General features: G+C 52.2%; 1 pseudogene; it reads right to left on the minus strand.

The window, feature by feature from the left end:
* Positions 1-732: 732 nt before the first annotated feature.
* LOC142429605 (uncharacterized) lies at positions 733-17,949 on the minus strand (annotated as a pseudogene).
* Between the last annotated feature and the right edge of the window lie 1,982 nt (positions 17,950-19,931).

Here is a 19,931-nt window from a genome sequence, read left to right on the forward strand (position 1 = left end):
GTCAGGCGACAATCTGAGAGGCCGGCCAGCAGGCTCTGTGGGTTCACTGACACAGCCAGGCAGGACTTGACCTCTGACTGTCCCTCCCCACAGTGACTGCCTCAATGGAAAGGGACCTACGGCCTCGGGTGATTTGGGATCTCGTTTTCATGAGCTTCTGTATCAACCCCGACAGAAACTATTTGGACTACAACAAATATGGCTGCTACTGTGGGCTCCCTGGATCGGGCACTCCAGTCGATGAGCTGGACAGGTGGGCGCTCTGCAGGGAAGGGGGTGGCTTGGTGGGTGAGGGGCGAGGCGGGGGATGGGAACGGGACAAGCGAGGCACAGGGAGAGGACTTGCACGTGGCATGTGGACTGCGCAGATCCCAGCAGCTGCAAGAGGACCCTGTGTCCATCCCAAGCTTCCTGAAGCAGCTGGGGCTGTGGGAACGTGCCTCCTACTGCCCTCTAGCGGCACCGAACGGCAATGCACATCAACCCAACAGTCCAGGTGTCTTCTGCCTGCGCCCAGGGAGCCCATTCTCACGCCAGGGACCCGCATCTATTGCACAAACTATATCTTTACCACAGGGTGTCTGAGAGGACTCCTTTACAGGGTAGACAGCCTCAGCTTTCTCCCACGGAGCAGCTGGTGCAATCAAACCTCTGACCTTCCATTAGCATCTGGGTTATTACCCACTCTACCCCCAGGGCTGGGGCTCCCAGCAGGGTAAGCTCCCTGTCCCCTCACGTGGAGAACTGCTGTTTCCAGTCCAGATATGTCCCGTCCCACGCGACGTTCACTGTGGATCCTGGAGGAGAGAGTGGGAATTGGGGGGTACAAGAGGCACGGATAATGAGGACAAGACAATATCCTGACCAAGTCCTGATTTAATGAACAAAGAGTCACAGTTTATAATGGCCAGCCAAGGGGCGGAGCCTCAGCCGCACATGCAGATTAGGCTACCTTGGCAACAGGCCAATCAGGGAGTTCAGGGAAGAGAGCCCTGCCCATGAGTCAGTAAGGGCTTACAGTCTTCAATTAGGTATGCAGAGGAGTGGCATGTACACGCAAATCAAGCATAAGGGAGGACAATCTTTTGCCCAATCAAGGGGATGCAGGGCATGGGTGCTTATCTTTACAGCTGCAGTGCTCTGTCACGTAGGCTGGGGTAGAAGAATGCCCAGAGCTCAGGCTAATAAATTCCAAGTAATGGCCAGGCCTCATGGCTCCAAGCATGTCCTAATAAATTCCAACCAATGGCCGGGCCTCATGGCTCTGGACACAGATATACTGATCCTCAATCTACATTTTAACAAAGTGATTCTGGGCTCTTAACAGCGTAGATTCTGATTCAGTCTGTAGCCAGGGAATGTGTGAACAGGGTTGAAGTGCCGCTTCAAAATTATCACTGCATCTTTAGGACATGTACTTTCCTACCATGCTCATTTCTATGGAGCCCTGGTGACATCGTCGTTATGTGGTGGGCTCTGATCGGCAAGGTCAACAGTTCAAAACCACCAGCCACTATGTGGGCAAATGGAGGGGGTTTCTGGCCTGATAGAGACTGACAGGCTAGCAGATTCTCCAGGGCAGTTCTCCCTGCCCTACGTACAGGTCCCTCAGACTAGGCATCTCCTCAATGACAGTGCATTGGGTTTTGCCTTCCATTGTGTTTGCATTGGTAACTGCAAGGTGGGCCGTTCAAGCTCACCAGCCGCGCTACATCAGGAAGACGAGGCTGGGTGCTTCCACAATGACTCACAGTCTAGGAAACCCTTTCTGGTTCCTTCTGCGTTGCAGTCCGCTCAGTGGCCTTGATTTTTCTCTCGCTTCTGGGACCTTGTTAAAATCGCTGTCAACAAACACGTGATGAAAGGACCTAAGAAGGTGGGACAGGGGGAGGGGGAAGGGGTTGTTGGCATCCTGACGGCCTCAGGACCTTCTGTCTTGGAACATCTCAACTCTACTTGTTGTGAGAGGAAACACGCCCTATGGCCCTGCGTCCTGCTGCAGACTCAATTCTATTCCCCTCCCCCTCCAGGTGTTGCCAGACTCAGAAATCCTGCTATGAGAAGGTCAGTGACCTGAGTAGCTGTAATTTCCTCCAGAGAAATCCCTTCTTCAAGTTGTATGAGTTCACATGTTCCAAAAAAGAAATCATCTGCAGCAGTATGTACCCAGTCCTCATTGGCCTCTGGGCCCCAGTGTGTGTTGAGGGGAGGAAGAGGGGGCCAGGGTCAGGGGGAGTTGAAAGCGTTATGATGCCCATCATCTATTGCTCCCTTTCCTTTGGTCAGTGTGTGTCTCTTTACTACTATGACATCGCTATGAGATAGACTAGTATTATCTCTATTATCCAGATAAGAAAACTGAGGCTCAGTCATGGAGCTGGGAAGCTCCTGGGAGGTGGTGTTCATGTCTTTATGTCTGTATCTGTTGCTTCGCTTGGGCCCAACTATTCACTTTCACACCAAGCTAGCGTTACTAGGCAGAAACGTGAGGGGGGTGGGGTGGCTTTCATCAACAGAACTTTATTTTCTCACTCGTTAGGAGGCTAGGAGCCTGATTTCAAGGGGCTACCCAGGGCAGGCTTTCTCTCTGTCTGCTCTGATGGAAGCCTTTGTCCCTTCTGGGCCTCAATCCGTGAGTGCCTGGCCTGTGACTTGACCTCTCTCTGCCCCTCACTAAGAAGTCCATCTCTTTATTTCTCCAAAGACACTGACTCACACCCAGCCTGCACTGATCCTGGACTCCTGCACATCACAGTCAGTCCACCCCCAACTGGGATTGTGACTCTCAGCAGCAACGTACAACAGGGACTTTGGGCATGGGGGCAGGGCAGGTGGGGACAAAATTCAGTGACATCAAACACAATCTCAAAGGCCTCTCCACATTCAATTCAGCGATGCTGCTTACAGTCTTCAAGCTGGGCATCCATTTCTGCTCTCCTTCCCCACGTCGTCCCAGGGGTGGCGCTTGGCTTTCGATGGTCTCTCTGCTGGTTGCTGACTGTGTGCTCGTGGCAGCCTGGCTACAGTGCTTCCTGATTCAGAATGCTGCCTGAGAATCAGCGTTTAGGAGGCCCGGGGCATATGCCCTAGCTAAGCATGTAGCCCAATTCCCAGATGAGGAAGCTGAGGTTCAATACACTTGCTGGTGCCCAAACCACAGAGCTTACGCGTGGTGGACCCGGCTTAACCAAAAAGCTATGCAGCTGACGCTCACGATCAGACCTCTGTGATACTCGGGGTCAGATAGCAGATACCGAATTTAGCCCTCATGATGGCCTTCCTGTCCCTAACTCTCCCATCCAGGATCTATCTTGACTGCGTCCTCCTCTCTCCTTGTCCTTCCCCAGGCACCAACACCAAATGCCAGGCCTTCGTCTGCGAATGCGACCGCAATGCTACCATCTGCATGTCCAACGCGCCCTACAATGCGTCCAACAGGAATATTGGTTACAGGGTGCCCTGTCAGGACTGAGCACCCCCTCTGACCGGAGCCTTCCAGTTGCCTTTGCGTACACCCTGCCTCCATTAAAGCACCTGTGGAAAGGCCCGTGTCTCCAGGTGCTTTGTCTCTAGCCTGGGAGCATCCTGCAAGCAGCTCCGTGAGGCTGGCCGTAGGGGAATCCCCAGCTCCGCACAGATTGCCAGTCATGGACGTGATGGGCGCTCATCCGCATGACGCATGAGGACCTGACCCTCCGAGAAGGAGGTCTCTTTCCCAAGAGCACAGAGATGGAGGAGTCAGAATGTGACCACATGTGTCTGAGGGGAAGGCGGCCCGGGGTGCTGTTGGGTGGGGCTGGGGCCGGGAGACCAAACCAAGCAGGCCCTCTGAGCAACAAAGATGAACCTGTCTGCTCCCACAGTCTCAGTACCCATGGGAGCAGTTAGGTCCACTCAGTCCTGTCCGGTCTCTATGAGTCAGAATCCACTCACTTGCCTGTGGGTCTGCTAACCAGGAGGGAGGTGGTTCTACTCCCTCCTAGAGGGTCACTGTGAGTGGACAGGGGTTGGTTTGCTATGGATCAGATGGAAACACCTGAACTCTGAAGGACTAAGTCACAGGCCCATTTGCCCACCAGGTGTGAGTTATGTCTACTCGGACATTGCACGGCAGCAGAGTGAATAGGGACAGGCAGAGGAGGAAAGCCTATCAGAAAAACAGCGACCAGCAAGGCGCTTACTGCCCTGAAACGTCTCCACCGGGCTCCTCACACCATCAGAGGCTGACGGAGAGGGCCTGTGAGTGGAATTGGATTTGGGGGCCACGTCCCCTTTGCTGTGAATGCTGCTATGCTCTGGGCCAGCCCAGGATGCGCCTTGGAGGCCAGGATCGCGAGAGTTCGCCTTCCATACTTTGAACCATTTTATCTGGGGCGTCTGTCCCTAGAGAAGGACATCATGCTTGGGAAAGCAGAGGGGCAGAGAAAAGGGCAAGACCTCAATGTGATAAAGACCCCAAGCTCAGGAACCATTGTGAGAATGGCCAGGCTCAGGACATGGTCTTATTCTGGGGAAAGCAGGGTCACTGTGGGTCAGAACTGACTCATGGCCCCGAACCACAACAAGTGAGCAAACGGAGGTGTGGGTTCCCTGATGGCCACAGCAGCCTCCTGTCCAGTTTATAACGGGGCTGCTGTTGGCTGCTGTCCAGTCCACTCGGATCGGCCAGAGGAGGAGGCTCCTGTCCGCTGTCAAGGCTGCGGCCTTTTGAAGGCAGCTCAGCAGGCCTGTCTTCCCAGGTGTCGCAAGGGGGTTTACACTGGACTGGACGCACTGTCACCCAGTTGATGCCAATCAGCCCGACCCTATACTCCAGGGCAGACCTGCTCCGGTGAATTGCCAAGAACAGAACTCGTCACAGGAGTAGAAAGCTCCATCTTTCTCCCTCAGAGCAGGTGGTGGATTCAAACTACTGGCCTTGAGATTTGCAGCCCACCTGGTATCACCATGCTACCAGGGCTCTGTTTGAGGGCCTCAGTAATCACCAAATAAGCCGAACTGAAAGGAACCGCCATCCGGGCTCTCAACCGAGAATTGCCAGTCTCCTCATAGCGCCTAGCACTTACCACACGTTCATGAAAGAATCCTACAATTTAGCCACCAACTGATGCAGTCACGGGGAAAACATGACCAGGGTTACCTCCTTTGGGCAAAACAAACAAGCCACTTGACTCAGCGCAACCTAGACCATCTTCAGGCAGAGGGACATCTGAGTCAGGGAGCAGGTAGATTGCTGTGTGCACAGGTGTCTCTGGGTCCGGTCGCCGTTTCCTATTGGTCAGGTTGGCCCAGCCCTCCTGACTGCACAGGCTCCTCCCACCCTGCTTGGGGATCTCCCACCCTGGTGAGGTCCCTCCATTCCTGCTCAGGCCCCGCCCACCGCGCCCAGGCCCACCTCCTCTTACACAGGCTCGCCCCCCTCTTCCTCAGGCACAGTGGCCAGTGTGAGGGTTGGCTAACAGAGTAGTGGGCAGCTGAGGTTCTGCTGGCGACCCAGGTCCCTGGCTGCTTCCAGGCGGGAGCATGAATCCCAACGGAAGAGCCAAGTAAAAGATTTGAATGCGGAAAGCAAGTGGTCTAGCAAGGGCTGTTTGTCCCTCTGGGGATCACTCTGTGCCCCCCTCCCCCACCTCGGCACTCCCCTCCCATGTTCCCAAGCTTCTTCCTGTCAATTCCAGTTGGTAACTCAGACCAGGGTTTGATTGCAGTCTAGGGAGGGAGGCTGGTTAGGAATGGTCTGGAAAGAAGAGTGGGTAATCCAAAAAGGGCCTAGGGAGCTGGATGGCTAGGAGGAGAGGTGAGTGGATGTTCAGCAAACCAAGGGTCCCTGGGCACCCAAATCCATACTCAAATCCCCTCCCCCGTTACTGGGCTTATAAAGAGATGGGAATCTGACCCCATAGATCGGGGTTACTTAGTACCTGTCTGTGGGGAACTCCCCTTTATCCCTCTCCCGTCTGCTGCTCAGGGGTCCCGGCTTCATCTTCAGGACTGGATTGGGTCACTTGTGGATGATTCTTCAGCCTGCCCCTCTTTCTTCCCAAGGTGCCTTAGGGCAGTCTCTTATTGCACCAGCTCTCTGCAGCGTTCACAGAGAGCTCCCAGAACCGGACAGAATGGGATGCAGTTCACCATAAACCCCTTGCTGACCTTGGGCAGGTTGCTGAAGTCTGTGAGCCTCAATCCTCATTTTGGAGAAGCTGTCAGAGAGCTTGTGTTACTGAGTGTAGGAATGAAGTCAGCAAATGTGTGGTACAATGTTCTGGGGAATGAAGGGGGCACTTCTTTTTCATTGTCTTCAGAAAGGATTTACTGCACTGAGCGGGATTTCAATCGGGCCTTGTAGGACCCTGGCGGTCCATGGTTAGCCACTGGGCTGCGACCCACCTGGTCAGCAGTTAAAACCACTGGCAACTCCGTGGGAAAAGTAAACAGTGCCAGTCTCAGAAAGCCCCGGGGGGAGGCTCAGAGTCAGCACGGCCGCCATGCAGGGAGTGTGCTTTGGCAATGAGACAAATTCAGAGACCTGCACACGTGGCAGTGTCACTGTGGCTTCAGGACTGTCTTGTAGGGTCCAGAGAAAGGAGAACCAACAGCGGACTCACTCTGAGCTAGATGTAGGGACAGGGTTTGTCCCTCCCATGTCTGCAAAGGCCCCCATAGAGGAGGCTGGTAGAAATCAGACAACCATCGAACACTGTGATAGGAGTGAGCTGTGGGCATTTGGGCCACTTCTTCATACACTTTACTTGTCCCTGCAGGTCCTGCTCTAGCCGGATCTCATATATACCTCTTCCATTTAGCTATGGAGTGTCCCTGCCCACGTCCAACTTGATGACTCTGTGGGTCAGACAGTACCCGGTTCACGATGGTCAGCTCAGGCCTCATGGTGACTTGGTGGCCGATGGTGAAGTGTTCAATCTCCACCAGGGCCCAGTAACAGGCCAACAGCAGTTTTTCACAGTGGGAGTTGTTGTCTGCACAGGATGGCAGGACATTATGCCAAAATCCCAGTGGTCACACTGTGAGTCACCTACAGGGGCCTGCCAAAGGCCCCACACTGCATCTCGATCTCCAACTGACACCTCTAGCACCATCGGGTCAGCTGGATCACATGGTCTCAGCGGCTAAGCAGCTGGCACGGCCTCCTGAACCTGCTGCAGAGCCTTCTCGTGTCCTGGGCCCCACTCAGAATAGGAGGCCTGTGGTGTCACTAGATAAATAGCCTGAAGTAGAACCCCCATATGAGGGATATACTTCCTCCAACAATCCAAAGAGGCCCACTGGGCATTGTGCCTCCTGTTTAGTGGTTTGGGGTGTGGGGAAGATGCAATAGCTTATCCTTCACTTTAGTAGGAATGTCTCGACCTGCCCACACCACTGGACCCCTAGATATTTTACCGAGGTGGAGGATGCCTGAATCTTCGTTGGGTTAATTTCCCAACCTCTTGCACACTGATGTTGTACCAATGAATCTAGAGTCGTCGATACATCCTCCTTAGTGGTCAATGAGCATAATGTCTTCATTAGAATGGACCAGTGTGAGAGTTTGTGGATTAGACAAGGTTCAGGTCTCTGGGGACTAAATGATGGCAGCGGGCAGAGGAGTTGTTGTACCCCTGGGGGAGAAGTGTGAAAGTGTATTGTTGGCCCTGCCAGCTGAAGGCAAACTGCTTCTGGTGGTCCTTTGAGACTAGTGTTGAGAAGACGGCATTAGCTAGATCAATAGTTGCATACCATGTACCAGGAGAAGTATTAATTTGCTCAAGCAATGAAATCCCATGTGGAATGGCAGCTGCAATGGAGTCCCCACTGTCATTCTCCAGGGTCCATCTGTTTTCTTTGAAGGCTAAAGAGGTGAATAAATTGGGGATGTGGTAGGAATCACCACCCCAGCATCATTCAAATCTGTGATGGTGGCACTGGTCTCTGGAATCCCTCCAGCAATGCGGTACTGCTTTTGGTGTACTAGTTTTCTAGGCAATGGCAGTTCTAATGGTGTCCACTTGGCCTTCCTACCATAATATCCTTTTTCCACATTTCAGGGATCCAATATGGTGGTTCTGCCAGTTTCTAATATGTGTATCCCAATGATGCATTCTGGAACTGGAGAAATAATGACAGGATGAGAACAGGGGTCCCACTGGACCCTTGGTAAGGTGTATCTGACCTAAAACTCCATTGATAATTGGACTTCCATATGCCCCCCTCTGACTGGCATGTCGTGAAAAACTTTTGGTCTCCTGGAAATAGTGTCAGTTCAGAGCCAGTGTCCAGTAACCCCAAAAAGTGTGATGATTTCCTTTCCCCCAATGAACAGACACGCTTGTGAAAAGTGGCTGGTCCCCTTGGGGAAGGCTAGGAAACAGACCAACAGTACAGACCTTCAGTGATGTAGGAGGAGCCTTCTTCCTTTTTTATATCGTTTTATGAGGGGCTCATATACTCTCATCACACTCCACACATACATCAATCATGTGAAGCACATTTGTATAGTCATTGACCTCATCACTCTGAAAACATTTGCTCTCCACCTAAACCCCTGGCTTCAGCTCCTCATTTTTTCCCTACCTTGCCCCTCTCGCCTCCCTCATGAGCCCTTGATAGTTCACAAATTATTGTTTTGCCATATCTTGCCCAGTCCGACGTCTCCCTTCACCCACTTTCCTGTTGTCTGTCCCCCAGGGAGTAGGTTATATGTAAATCCTCATTATCGGTTCCCCCTTTCCGACCCATCCTCCCTCCACCTTCCCAGTATCACCACTCACACCACTGGTCCTGAAGGGATCATACACCCTGGCTTCCCTGTGTTTCCACTTCCTGTCTGTACCAGTGTCCATCATCTGGTCTAGTCTGATTTATAAGGTAGAATTGGGACCATGATAGTGGGGAGTGGGAGTGAAGGAAGCATTTTGGAACTAGAGGAAAGCTGTATATTTCATCGTTGCTACATTGCACTCAAACTGGCCCACACCCTCTCCAAAAGCCCTCTGCAAGGGGATGTCCAATTGTCTACAGATGGGCTTTGGGTCTCCATCTGAACTTCACCCATCTTTCACAATTATATGAGTTTTTGTTCTGATGATGCCTGATACCTGATCTCTTTGACATCTCGTGTTCACGCAGGCTGATATGCTTCCTCCAAGTGGGATTTGTTGCTTCTGAGCTAGATGGCCGCTTGTTTACCTTCAAGCCGTTAAGACCCCAGATGCTATATCTTTTGATAGCCGAGCACCATCAGCTTCCTTCACCACATTTGGTTTTTCAACTGCTTTGTCTTCAGCGATTGTGTCAGGAAGGTGAGCATCATAGAATGCCAATTTAATAGAAGAAAGTATTCTTGCATTGAGGAGTACTTGGGTGGTGCCCAATATCCTTCTGCTACCTTCATACAAAATTTATAAATCTATGAACATAGATCTATTTCCCCATCCTCATATAGAAATATATTTACATAAGTACATGCCTTTATTTAGACCTCTTTGAATGCCCTTTTCCTCCGAGATCTTTCTCTATTTCCTTTGATTTTCCTCTTGTCCCACTATCAGGCTCAGTCTTCATTTGGGTGTCAGTAATTCCAATTAGTTACATTCATTACCCTTGATCAGGCCCTACGAGGCCTCTGACACCTTCCTGACCACCGATTTGGATCACTTGTTGTTCCCTTGTCCCCGGGTTTCTTAACACCACTACCGTTTAACCCACCTCCTCCTCTCCCATGTCCCCCCGGAACTGTGGCTCCTGTTGTTTTCTCCTCAAGATTATTCATCCAGCTTATCTTATTTAGACAGACCTGCGGAGATAATAACATGCACAAAAACGAGACAGAGCAAAACTGAGCAACAACGTACCACAAAAGAACAACAAACTTAGAGTCCTTCTTCAAAGGGACCTGGCCTTCCCCTCATCAAGGAGCTGTGGGTTTGTCAACTGGCTCAGGTCTGGGAATTGCAAGGAATATGATTGAAAAATTAGTGACCAGGAGGTATGGGGAAGAGGTCTGTGGCTAGACCTCTCTGAATGGGCTGAGAAAGTGAAGATAATTGGGTCTCATGTGAAAGTACCAAAGGGTTACCTCTGAAGAGGATGACGTTAACCATCTAGTGGATCAGGTGACTCGCGCTGTGGAGACTGGCTCTCCTCTTTCTCTGCCACTCCTGTCATCGCCCAATGGGCACATGAACAAAGTAGACATGTTGGCAGGCATGGAGGTTATGCATGGGCACAGCATCATCAATTTCCACTCACCAAGGCTGACTTGGCCACTGCCACTGCTGAGTGGCCCATCTGCCAGCAGCAGGAACCAAAATTAAGTTCCAGATATGGGCCCATTCCTCGGGGAAATCTCATAGGACCACTTCCGTCATGGAGGGGCCGTGGCTTTGTTCTTACTGAAACAGACACCTACTCTGGATATAGATGTGCCTTCCATGCCGGCAGTGTTTCTGCTCTTACCTCCATTCCTGTACTCACAGAATGCCTCATCCTCAGGCATGGCACCCCACAGAGCATTGCTTCAGATCAAGGACTCACTTCACAGCAAATGCAGTGCAGCCTTGGGGCCAGAATCAGGGAATCTACTGTCGTATCTTGTTCCTCATCATCCTGAAGCAGCTGGCTTGACACAATGATGGCATGGCCTCTAAAGACACCATTACGGTGCCAGCTAGGTGGCAGCAACTTGCGGGTCTAGGACAGTGTTCTCCAGGAGGCTGTATCAGTTCAGAACCAGTGGGCAATACTTGGTGCTGTGTCTCTAACAGCCAGAATTCATGGGTCCAGGAACCAAGGGATGGAAGCTGGAGTGGCACCACTCACTATTCCTCCTGGTGATCCACTTTCAAAACGGATAGGAGATCAGCTGTCTCAGAAACAGGAAGGGGAGCTCTCTCCACTGTGCACAACAGAGAGCCCAGGGCACAGCCCGACCTTTGGATCCCAAGGTTCCTGCTCATTGAACCTCCTTGATCCAGGAGATGCCTGAGTAGCGGTGGCACAGAGCCAGGCTCAGAATGGTGCATTGTCCAGCCCACAGAGCAAATTAAACTGAACGCTTTGGGGCCAGAAGCTTGGCTCATGTAGCCAAGAGACCCTCTGACACCGAATTAGGGAGCTGGAGCTGAGTGACTTTGGGATGAGGTTTACAGAAGGGTGGGTGCCCTTTGGACCTGCCTTGGGAGCCCTTAAAGAGCTTGGGCCGATAGCCCAAGCAGGGCAGGCCAGACCAAGAGCCTGAAGGCCAGAGAGCCCAGCCTGCGGGCACGGCAGCAGAGCAGCTGTCCAGATTGAAGGTCTGTGTCCTGAGCATTTCTCTGCACAGCTGTAACCTGCTCCCTTCACAATCCTAGATGCCATCTGAGTGCTATGTGGCCTCTGCAAGGGACGGTGGGACCCACTGACACAGAGGGAGCGCCATCACAGGGATGGGACCTGCTGCCTCTCTGACTCTGTTCACAGCGCTGTGGTGGGGGAGCTGCAGGGCAGAGTGACCACGGCACACCTTGGTGTCACACAGGAGGCCGGGCCGATGCCCTAGGACCACAGACCAAGGGCACAGTGAGAGCTGACATCCCCAGAGGATGCATGATTCTCCAGGTGACCGCACTCAGAAGGGGCTAGAAAGTGTCGCATTGGTGGAAAGCCAACGATGTCAAAAGAAGGAGAGAGTCCCAAAGTGCCAGATTCCTCTGTGGATTGTTCTTTTTTTAAAAAAAGAGCATTCCCTTTGGGGAGCAAATCATGAACAGAGCGAACAAGCCCACGGCCCTCACGACTTGGTCGCCTGCTCCGTGCCTGTGTGAAGGCCCTGAAGAGCCTGTCCAGCCCCCTGTCCAGCTCCCACCGGCACATGCCCACTTTTGCAGGTCTCTTGGCTACTGTGACTGCCGCCTGGTACTTGTTACCAGGCAGAATCTCTGCCCTCCTGTCCTGCACACTGATGGCCACAGCGCACTGCAAGCCAAGTAACACTAATGCAGTCTGCAGGCTGGGTTCTCCTGCTGGCTGGGAGGGGATCAGGCGGCCTCCCCACACTCGGTGCCGTGTGCAGTGAGCGCTGGACTCGCATGCAGAGGCCTTGGTTCCAGACTGCCCGCAGGGTCCTGAGAAGAAAGGCTTGGTGGTCCACTTCCACAAGGCCACAGCTCATGAACCTGACAATTGACTTTGGGCGTCGGGTGGCTTTACTCTGGACAAGAGGGCAGGAAGTTGTGTGCTTGTAGCCTCAGGACCTCAGTACAGTATGTGTCACTGTGGGTTGTTTGAGCCTGGCCTTGTGAAATGCTAAAAGGGGAAGAAAGACACACTTCCTTTTTGTTGTCTTTGGAAAGGATGTCTTGGAATGAACCTGAGTGGCTTTGGTACTCATGGTTCCCTGGTGGGTCATGGTTACCCATGTGGCTGTGATCCACCTGCTCGGCAGTTCTAAGCCAGCAACAGCTCCGTGGGAGAAGTAAACAGTTACTGTCTCCCCAAGCCACAGGGTGGCTGTGTCAGCACTGACCGCAGGGCAGTGAGCGCGGCTTTGGTGTTTAATCAGACACACGGGCCTGCACACGTGCATCTTGAAGTAGGGTCTTGAGGAAGGTCCTGTGGGGTCCAGAGAAAGGAGGACCCACCGTGCACCATTGCTCTGCGGGCATGGATGATTCATCCATGTGGTTGGGGGTGTTCAGGAACGTGGGGAATCATGCGTGATATGTCAGCGCTACACTCTCCCTTGGTTGAATCATCCCTTTTTCATACCACTTCTGTGGCGGGGGTCGGTGGGGGGATATCCAGTTATTTACAGATGGGCTTTGGGTCTCCACTCCAGCCTTCTCTTGCGCATCCATAGATTTGTCTGTAGTAGATTATTTTGACACCTGACGCCCGATCCCATGGACACCTCATGATCACACAGGCTGGTGTGCTTCTTCCGTGTGGGCTTCCCTGCTGGATGGCCACTTGTTTGGCTCTATGCCTTTCAGATCCCAGACGCTCTATCTTTTGATAGCCGGGCACCATCCGCTCTGTGCACCACATTGATTCATGCACCCATGTTGTCTTCAGCAATCATGTAGGAGGGTGAGTATCCAGGAGTGCCTTGTTGTCAGAACAAGGTGTTCTTTTGTTAAGGGCGAATTTGAGTAGAGGCCCATCGTCTGTCTGCTCTCTTAATACCTACCATATGAATATATGTACATTGGCTTTTATCCCTTTCTTTATAAATTAATATATTTACATACGTACATGCCAGTAGCTAGCTATACCTCTGTAAATAGCTTTTTCTTCTCATTTTTCCTCCCTTTCCTTATACCTTCCTCCTATCCCATTATCATGCGCACCCTCCATTCAGCTCTCAGCATTTCCCCTCAGATACATTGTTCTTCATCAAGCTCCACCTGACATGTTACGCCCGCCTCATCATCAGTTTCAGATCTCATTGTTCCATGATTTCTTAGCTTTGGGCTCCCCTCTCCCCCTTCCTATCCGCTCCTCTCCCATGGTCTCCCGGAACCGTGGACCCATAGTTTTCTCCTCGGGAATGTTCGTCCTACCTAGCTGATACAGATAGACACGGGGCGAAAACATAAAAAAAGACAAAACATGATACAACAAACACAACTAATCGGAAAAGGAGGGAATGGAGAAAGGAAAACAGTCCTAGGACAGACAGGCAAGGGAGCCAGTTTCCTGTAAACACCAGCCTTGTGGGAGAGCCCTCACGGGGTACCGGCTGTTGGTGTAGGGGCAGGCTTTCTGTCAGCACTGAGCCCTCTGGGGCGGCGGAGAAGCGCCCTCTGAAGACCGTCCGCGGATCACAGGACGCCTTGTCTGCAGGCTCCGCTTCTGAGCGTACAGTTGTGACAGCTTCCACCCTTTCCCCCGTGAATGGTGGATCCAAGCACTTTCCCTGGGAACTTTAATGCCATTGGGGTAGAGAGAATTACTGGCAAAGGACCCTTCCACACTGTCTTGAGCTAGGAATTGGGGCCCCGTGCTTCCAGGTTTTTATAGGAACTTGGTCTACAGGCAGGCACAGGGCTGGTAGCTTTTCGCCCCCTTGGGCGTGGAGGAGCCCACACGGATGGAATGCCCCCTGGCATGGGCCTCCCTCATGGCATACTGCTGTCCTACAGCTGCTTCAGTGTCTACACCTGGCTCACGGACAAGGAAACATCGCCCATATAAGAGTTCACAGTGGCTGAAACATGTAGGATGACATGGACCAGTTCTGAGACTGAACAGAACTACTGGCAGTGCATCTTGCCAGTTCATCTGAGTGTCTTGTTCCAGTTAACTCAGGATTAATTTAAGTGTTGGTTAATTCTCTCTACCTGCCCCCAAGGACTGCAGGCTTCTGGCACAGTGGAGATGATAGGTTATTCCTAAGTGCTGAGACACTTCCTGAGTGATTTGTTGGGGAAACTAGCTTGCTGTCACTCTGCAGTGATTTGGGAAGCCGAAATCGAGGAGTCACTTTCCAAAGTAACATTTTAGACACTGGTGAGCTTCTTAGTGCAGGTGGGATATGCTGCAATCTCCCCAGGAAGAGTGTCTATGAACACCAGAAGATACTTCAATCCGAAGGTGAACAAGCGGCCATCTAGCTCAGAAGCAATAAAGCCCACATGGAAGAAGCACACCAGCCTGGGCGATCACGAGGTGCCAAAGAGACCAGGTATTAGGCATCATAAAAAATATACACACACACACACACACACACCATAGTGAATGAAGGGGGAAGTGCAGAGTGGAGACCCAAGGCCCATTTGTCGGCCACTGGAGATTCCCTCACAGAGGGGTTTAGGAGAGGAGACGGGTCAGTCAGGGTGTGATGTAGTACCGATGAAGAACACAGCTTTCCCCCAGATCATGGATGCTTCCTCCCGCCAACTACCATGATCCGAATTCTACCTTGCAGGACTGGATAGGGCAGAGGTTGGACACTGGTGCATATGGGAGCTGGAGGCACAGGGAATCCAGGGTGGATGATACCTTCAGGACCAGGGGTGTGAGGGGCGATGCTGGGAGAGTGGAGGGTGAGTGGGTTGGAAAGGGGGAACTGATTACAAGGATCCACATGTGACCTCCTCCCTGGGAGAGGGACGGCAGAGAAGGGGGGAAGGGAGACTCCGGATAGGGCAAGATATGACAAAATAACAATCTGTGGATTATCAAGGGCTCATGAGGGAGGGGGGAGCGGGGAGGGAGCGGAAAAAAGAGGACTTGATGCAAAGAGCTTAAGTGGAGAGCAAATGCTTTGAAAATGATTAGGGCAAAGAATGTACAGATGTGCTTTATACGATTGATGTATGTATATGTATGGATTGTGATAAGAGTTGAATGAGCCCCTAATAAAATGTAAAAAAAAAAAAAAAAAAGATACTTCAATCCTTGGATGGCAGGAACCTGAGTAAGATCTATCTGCCCGTCTTCCCCAGAGTAGGATCCCTTGCGCTGAGCAGGCTGACCCAGGTGATTTCTAAGTGTCCCTTGGAGACTGACGGTCTGGAGATGGGACCGTGACAGGTGGCTGACTTGATAGTCGAGGTGTGGTTTGCCCCTCAGAACTGTTGAGTGTGCGGGGTCAAAGAGGGTTTATAGCTAAGATGGGTGGCATCATGGACAGCTTTTGCAACTTTCCACTGCACCTTTGGGAAATAGGAGTTTGTTGCTTTTCTCCTGCTACCCATCAAGCCGGAGGCAGCATTCCTGAGTTTTAGCCTGTTCCATTTCTTCTGGAGAGTAATCTGGAAGAGGGCGCTGATTTTAGAGAAGTTAGGCATTTGAGGAGGCTAAGGGGTTTGTGCCCACTGCTGCCAGTCTGGCTGCCCTGTCAGCTGCTCGGTTGCCCACGCAACTTCCAAGTCCCTCTTGTGGTGCCCTGGCAATGCACTACTGCCACCTCAGCAGCTTTTTAGGCAGCCTCTAAGAGGGCCCCGAGCGAAGAGGGCCGTTGGAGTGGGGACCCATAGCCCGTCTGTGGATCACTGGATGCCCCCACCCCCCGCAGAAGTGATATATGGAAGGGATGACTCAATCAAGGTGTAGCGCAGCCCTGACGAATCACACATCATTCCTCTAGTTCCTGAACACTTCCCTCTCCCCCCACCCCACCCCACTACCATGACCCAGTTCTAACTTACAAATCTGGCTAGACTGGAGAACACACATTGGTACAGATGAGAGCTCTCGACACAGGGAGTTCAGGAGAGATAAACCCCTCAGGAGGGTTGAGGGATGGTCAAGAAGGGGGAAGGGGGAGAAAGGGGAAGCCTTCACAAGATTGGATATATAGTACCCACCCACTCTGCCAAGGGGACAAAAAAGAGAAATATGGGTGAAGGAAGACAAAAGACAGTGTAATATAGGAAATATATCAAGTATTGATCGAACATGCAGGAGGGTGGGGGAGGGAGAGAGAAGAGGAGCTTATATCAAGCGCCAATGCAGAAAATGTCATGGAAATGATGATGACAACATAGGTACAAACAGGCTTGATAACATTGATGTATGAAATGTTAATAAGAGTTGTAAGACCCCACAATAAAATCATGGGGGGGGCAGGGAGCAGAAACATCTATTCCACAAGCAATTAATCAAAAACACTGTCTTGGTTCCGTTCCCACCGTTAACGGCGCTTCCCTGCATAGTTTGATACCCTCTTTTGTGCCAGACTGATGAGTGTGCATGGAAAGCTAAAAATCCATGTTCTGAATCCGTACACAGAGTTAATAACTTTCATTCTGCTACCTTGACGCCCCCTGACAGAGCCACGAGTTCAGCCAGCTGGCTGAAGTACCCTGGGCCAGGGGATTGGCTTCACTGCCTTGGTTGCTGGAAACATTGGCATAACCGGCCCCGTGCACTCTATCGGTCATAAAGCTGTTACTGTCAGAGAACCAGACACAGTCTGTGAGAGCAAGCGGTTGGTCTTTATTAAACACACTTTAAGGTCTGGCCGAGGCCAGTTCTTAGATTGTAGCTCAACGCAGGAGTGGAGGAGCTCACAATCCTATGCAGAATCGGGGAGTAACGTTGCCGGATAGAGGGCGCTAGAAGTCTGGATGGTGACAACAGAGTTCTCTCTGAGAAGGATGTGGTGCTTTAATTGGCGGATGTTAGAAAGCCAATTATCGACTTTAGCTTGTAGCTCTTGAGCAATCCTGTGGTTAGTCAGGACCTCTAGAGCTCCTGCTCTGGGGATCTGAACTGCTTTTTGGACCAAGAGTGCCACGGCAGGTTTTGCGCACAGGCAGGGTGGCCAGCGGACTGAGGTAAGGGACATTTGGAAAGCTACAGTGGGAATTGGATGAGGCCTGTGGCCATGGCGGTGTGTGGCTCAGACTGTACATCTCAGCCTTGGCGAGCAGCTGGACATTCAGGGTCGACAAGGAAGCTACGAGAGAAGTACAAGTGGTCCCGGAGGCACCTAAGGGTTCTTCAAGGTGTTTGACTACAGGTGTTCCTGACACACCCATGACGGTGCAGACGTGTGGTGCCAGAAGTCCGGGAAGGAGGCCAGGACAGAGTAGACAGCACCAACTGAGAGAAAATGGATTGGCCCGCCTTCAAACATCCATGCACAGACCAGACCAGGAACAGCGGTCTCCTGCTACTGGGCCATCTGGGCTGGGCCGTTTGAATCCTCAGTCTAGCTACACACTCACCTGGGTACCTGCCCTAATAGGGGTGCCCAGAGGTCACAGTGCTGCCCAATGGCCAGTTTATTTGCAGAGACAGCGTTCAGCCAATCCGGTGGCCAGTGGCCCGGCGATGGCCCACATAACACGTGGTGCTTTGTTCAGGGGTCTTGGAAAGCTGGGAGGCAGTCGATGGGCATCGGTCAGCAATGGTGGCCAGTACCTGTGCGTGCCCAACATTCTTCCTTCTCTCCTTCTCCTGAGCGTGCACGTCCCGCTCGTTGGCCCTGTGGTCAAAGCGTGCACTGGCACTAGCGGCCATCTCGTCCAGGGTCAGTCCCTCAGGCTTTGCACTAACTCCTGGAGCTTTTCCCGAATGTCTGGTGCGACCTGTGTGAGAAATTTGTCTCTGAATAGCACTTGTCCTTCGAATGAGTCCATGTCTGCCGTGGTGTGAGTCCGGGACTTTGAATAGGTTCGTAGCGGTCACTCTAGTGCAGCTGATGGCCTTCTACTGCCATGACTTTAGTCCATTTTTGATACACTCCAGAATATGCTCCCATGCCCACCTGTTATTGGGATCATTATAACGCCAGGTGGGGTCAGCCGGAGGCACAGCTGTTTCTCCTATTGGATACTTACATTCATGACATGTAAATCTTCTGCAAACTTGCTAGCTCCTCCAGCACTCGCTGTTTCTCAAAGTTCGTCACAGCGTGCCCCAGAATAAACATTATATCGTTCCAAGTGAAGTCATAGGTTAGGGTGAGGTGCTGAAAGGTCTCTATGTACAGTCCTAGCCTGTCTGCTTAACTGCCTCGCTCACTCTTAATCTGCCTGAGCTCCATGAGGGTCAAAGGCTTGTGAAGGGCCCGGGGACCCAACTCCTCAGCTGCCTCTGTTAAAGTTGGCACTTTGACGGGGCCACCTTTCCCCCATCTTCCGTAGGCTCAGGGACCGAGGGTGGCGTGGCTGGGCAGTGGCGTGGATCAAAGGTGTTTACTGTTTCTCAAGAGGAAAAATGCTTTAACAGGCGGGACTGCACACACTTCCCCGTCCCTTTGCCAAAACCTTCCAGCTGGACCAGGACTGGAAGGGAAAGTACGCCGTTCCTCACCTAGGATTCCCCAGCACCTGGGAAGTACTGAGGCCAGATGGTGTTGCAGAAAGATATGAGCTGCTGTTTCTCTAGCGTCTTCGGGTCAAATGCATGTCAATGACACAGGGTACTGTGCCACGCTGTTCCCCTGGAAACAGACCCTTCTTTGCCCATCCAGAAAATGAAACAAGGAGACAAGAGAACCCCAGTATCATAATCTGAAGTCCCAGTACATGCGGAAAATAAGGCGCAGTGAAGTTGAACTTGAACTGATGACTGTGTCCATAGGAGTGGGTCTAAAGACCCCGTCTCTGCCAGCACACTGGGCCCCGGTGGTGTTTGAGACAGGGTGCAAGGGTCTCCTCGGCCCTCCTTGTACTGTGTAGTGTGCGCCGGACAGTAATGGCGAGGGTGTGGGTTCCAGCCTGCCTGGAGGATCCTCCGAAGGAAGGCTTGGTGATCTGCTTCCACAAGGCCACAGCCCATGGAATGAAAGCAAGGACTCTGGGCGTGGAGGGGGGGTGTGAACCCGGACATTAGGGCACGAAGCTGTGGCTTGTAGTCTCGGACCTCAGTACAGTGCGTGTCACTGTTGGTTTGTTAGAAACTGTTCGGTTGAGAGAAAATTCACAGACCAGACAAGTTCCCCTTAAAGTGTACAATATCAGGCTTTTCACCAGACTCAGAGTTGGGGAAACACCCCCAAAGTCCATTTTCAAACTTTGTCATGACCCCCCAAAAGAAATAGTGTGCCCGGGGCTGTCTCCGTGCCCGAGCTCCATGACCTCCCCGCACAGCCCTCAGCAATCACTGCTCTCCTTTGGGTGCCTGTGTCTCAGCCCAGCGGGGACCTCCCAGGAGAATGACAACATCCGGTGAATGGCAGACACTGGGCCCCTGTGCTCAGCTGGCATCTCAAGGTCCACGCGAGTGGTGCTGGCTCAGGGCGCCATCCCTCTGGCTGGCTCAGTGAGGCTCGATGGTGGGGCAGGGGGGGCACCCTTTACCTTCTCCCCTCCTTAGGAGACAGGGTGCCAAGTCCTTCCTGTTCACTGTCAGGAGCCCCGGCGGCACTGTGGGCTGAGCATGGGTCTGCTGAGCACCAGGAGTGAAACACACACACACACACACACACAAACACACACACACACACCATCCCACCCCACCAGCTTCCTTGAAGGAGAAAAGGGAGGCTGTCTGCTTCC

Source organism: Tenrec ecaudatus, chromosome 16, assembly GCF_050624435.1.
Source record: "Tenrec ecaudatus isolate mTenEca1 chromosome 16, mTenEca1.hap1, whole genome shotgun sequence".
NCBI lineage: Eukaryota > Metazoa > Chordata > Mammalia > Afrosoricida > Tenrecidae > Tenrec > Tenrec ecaudatus.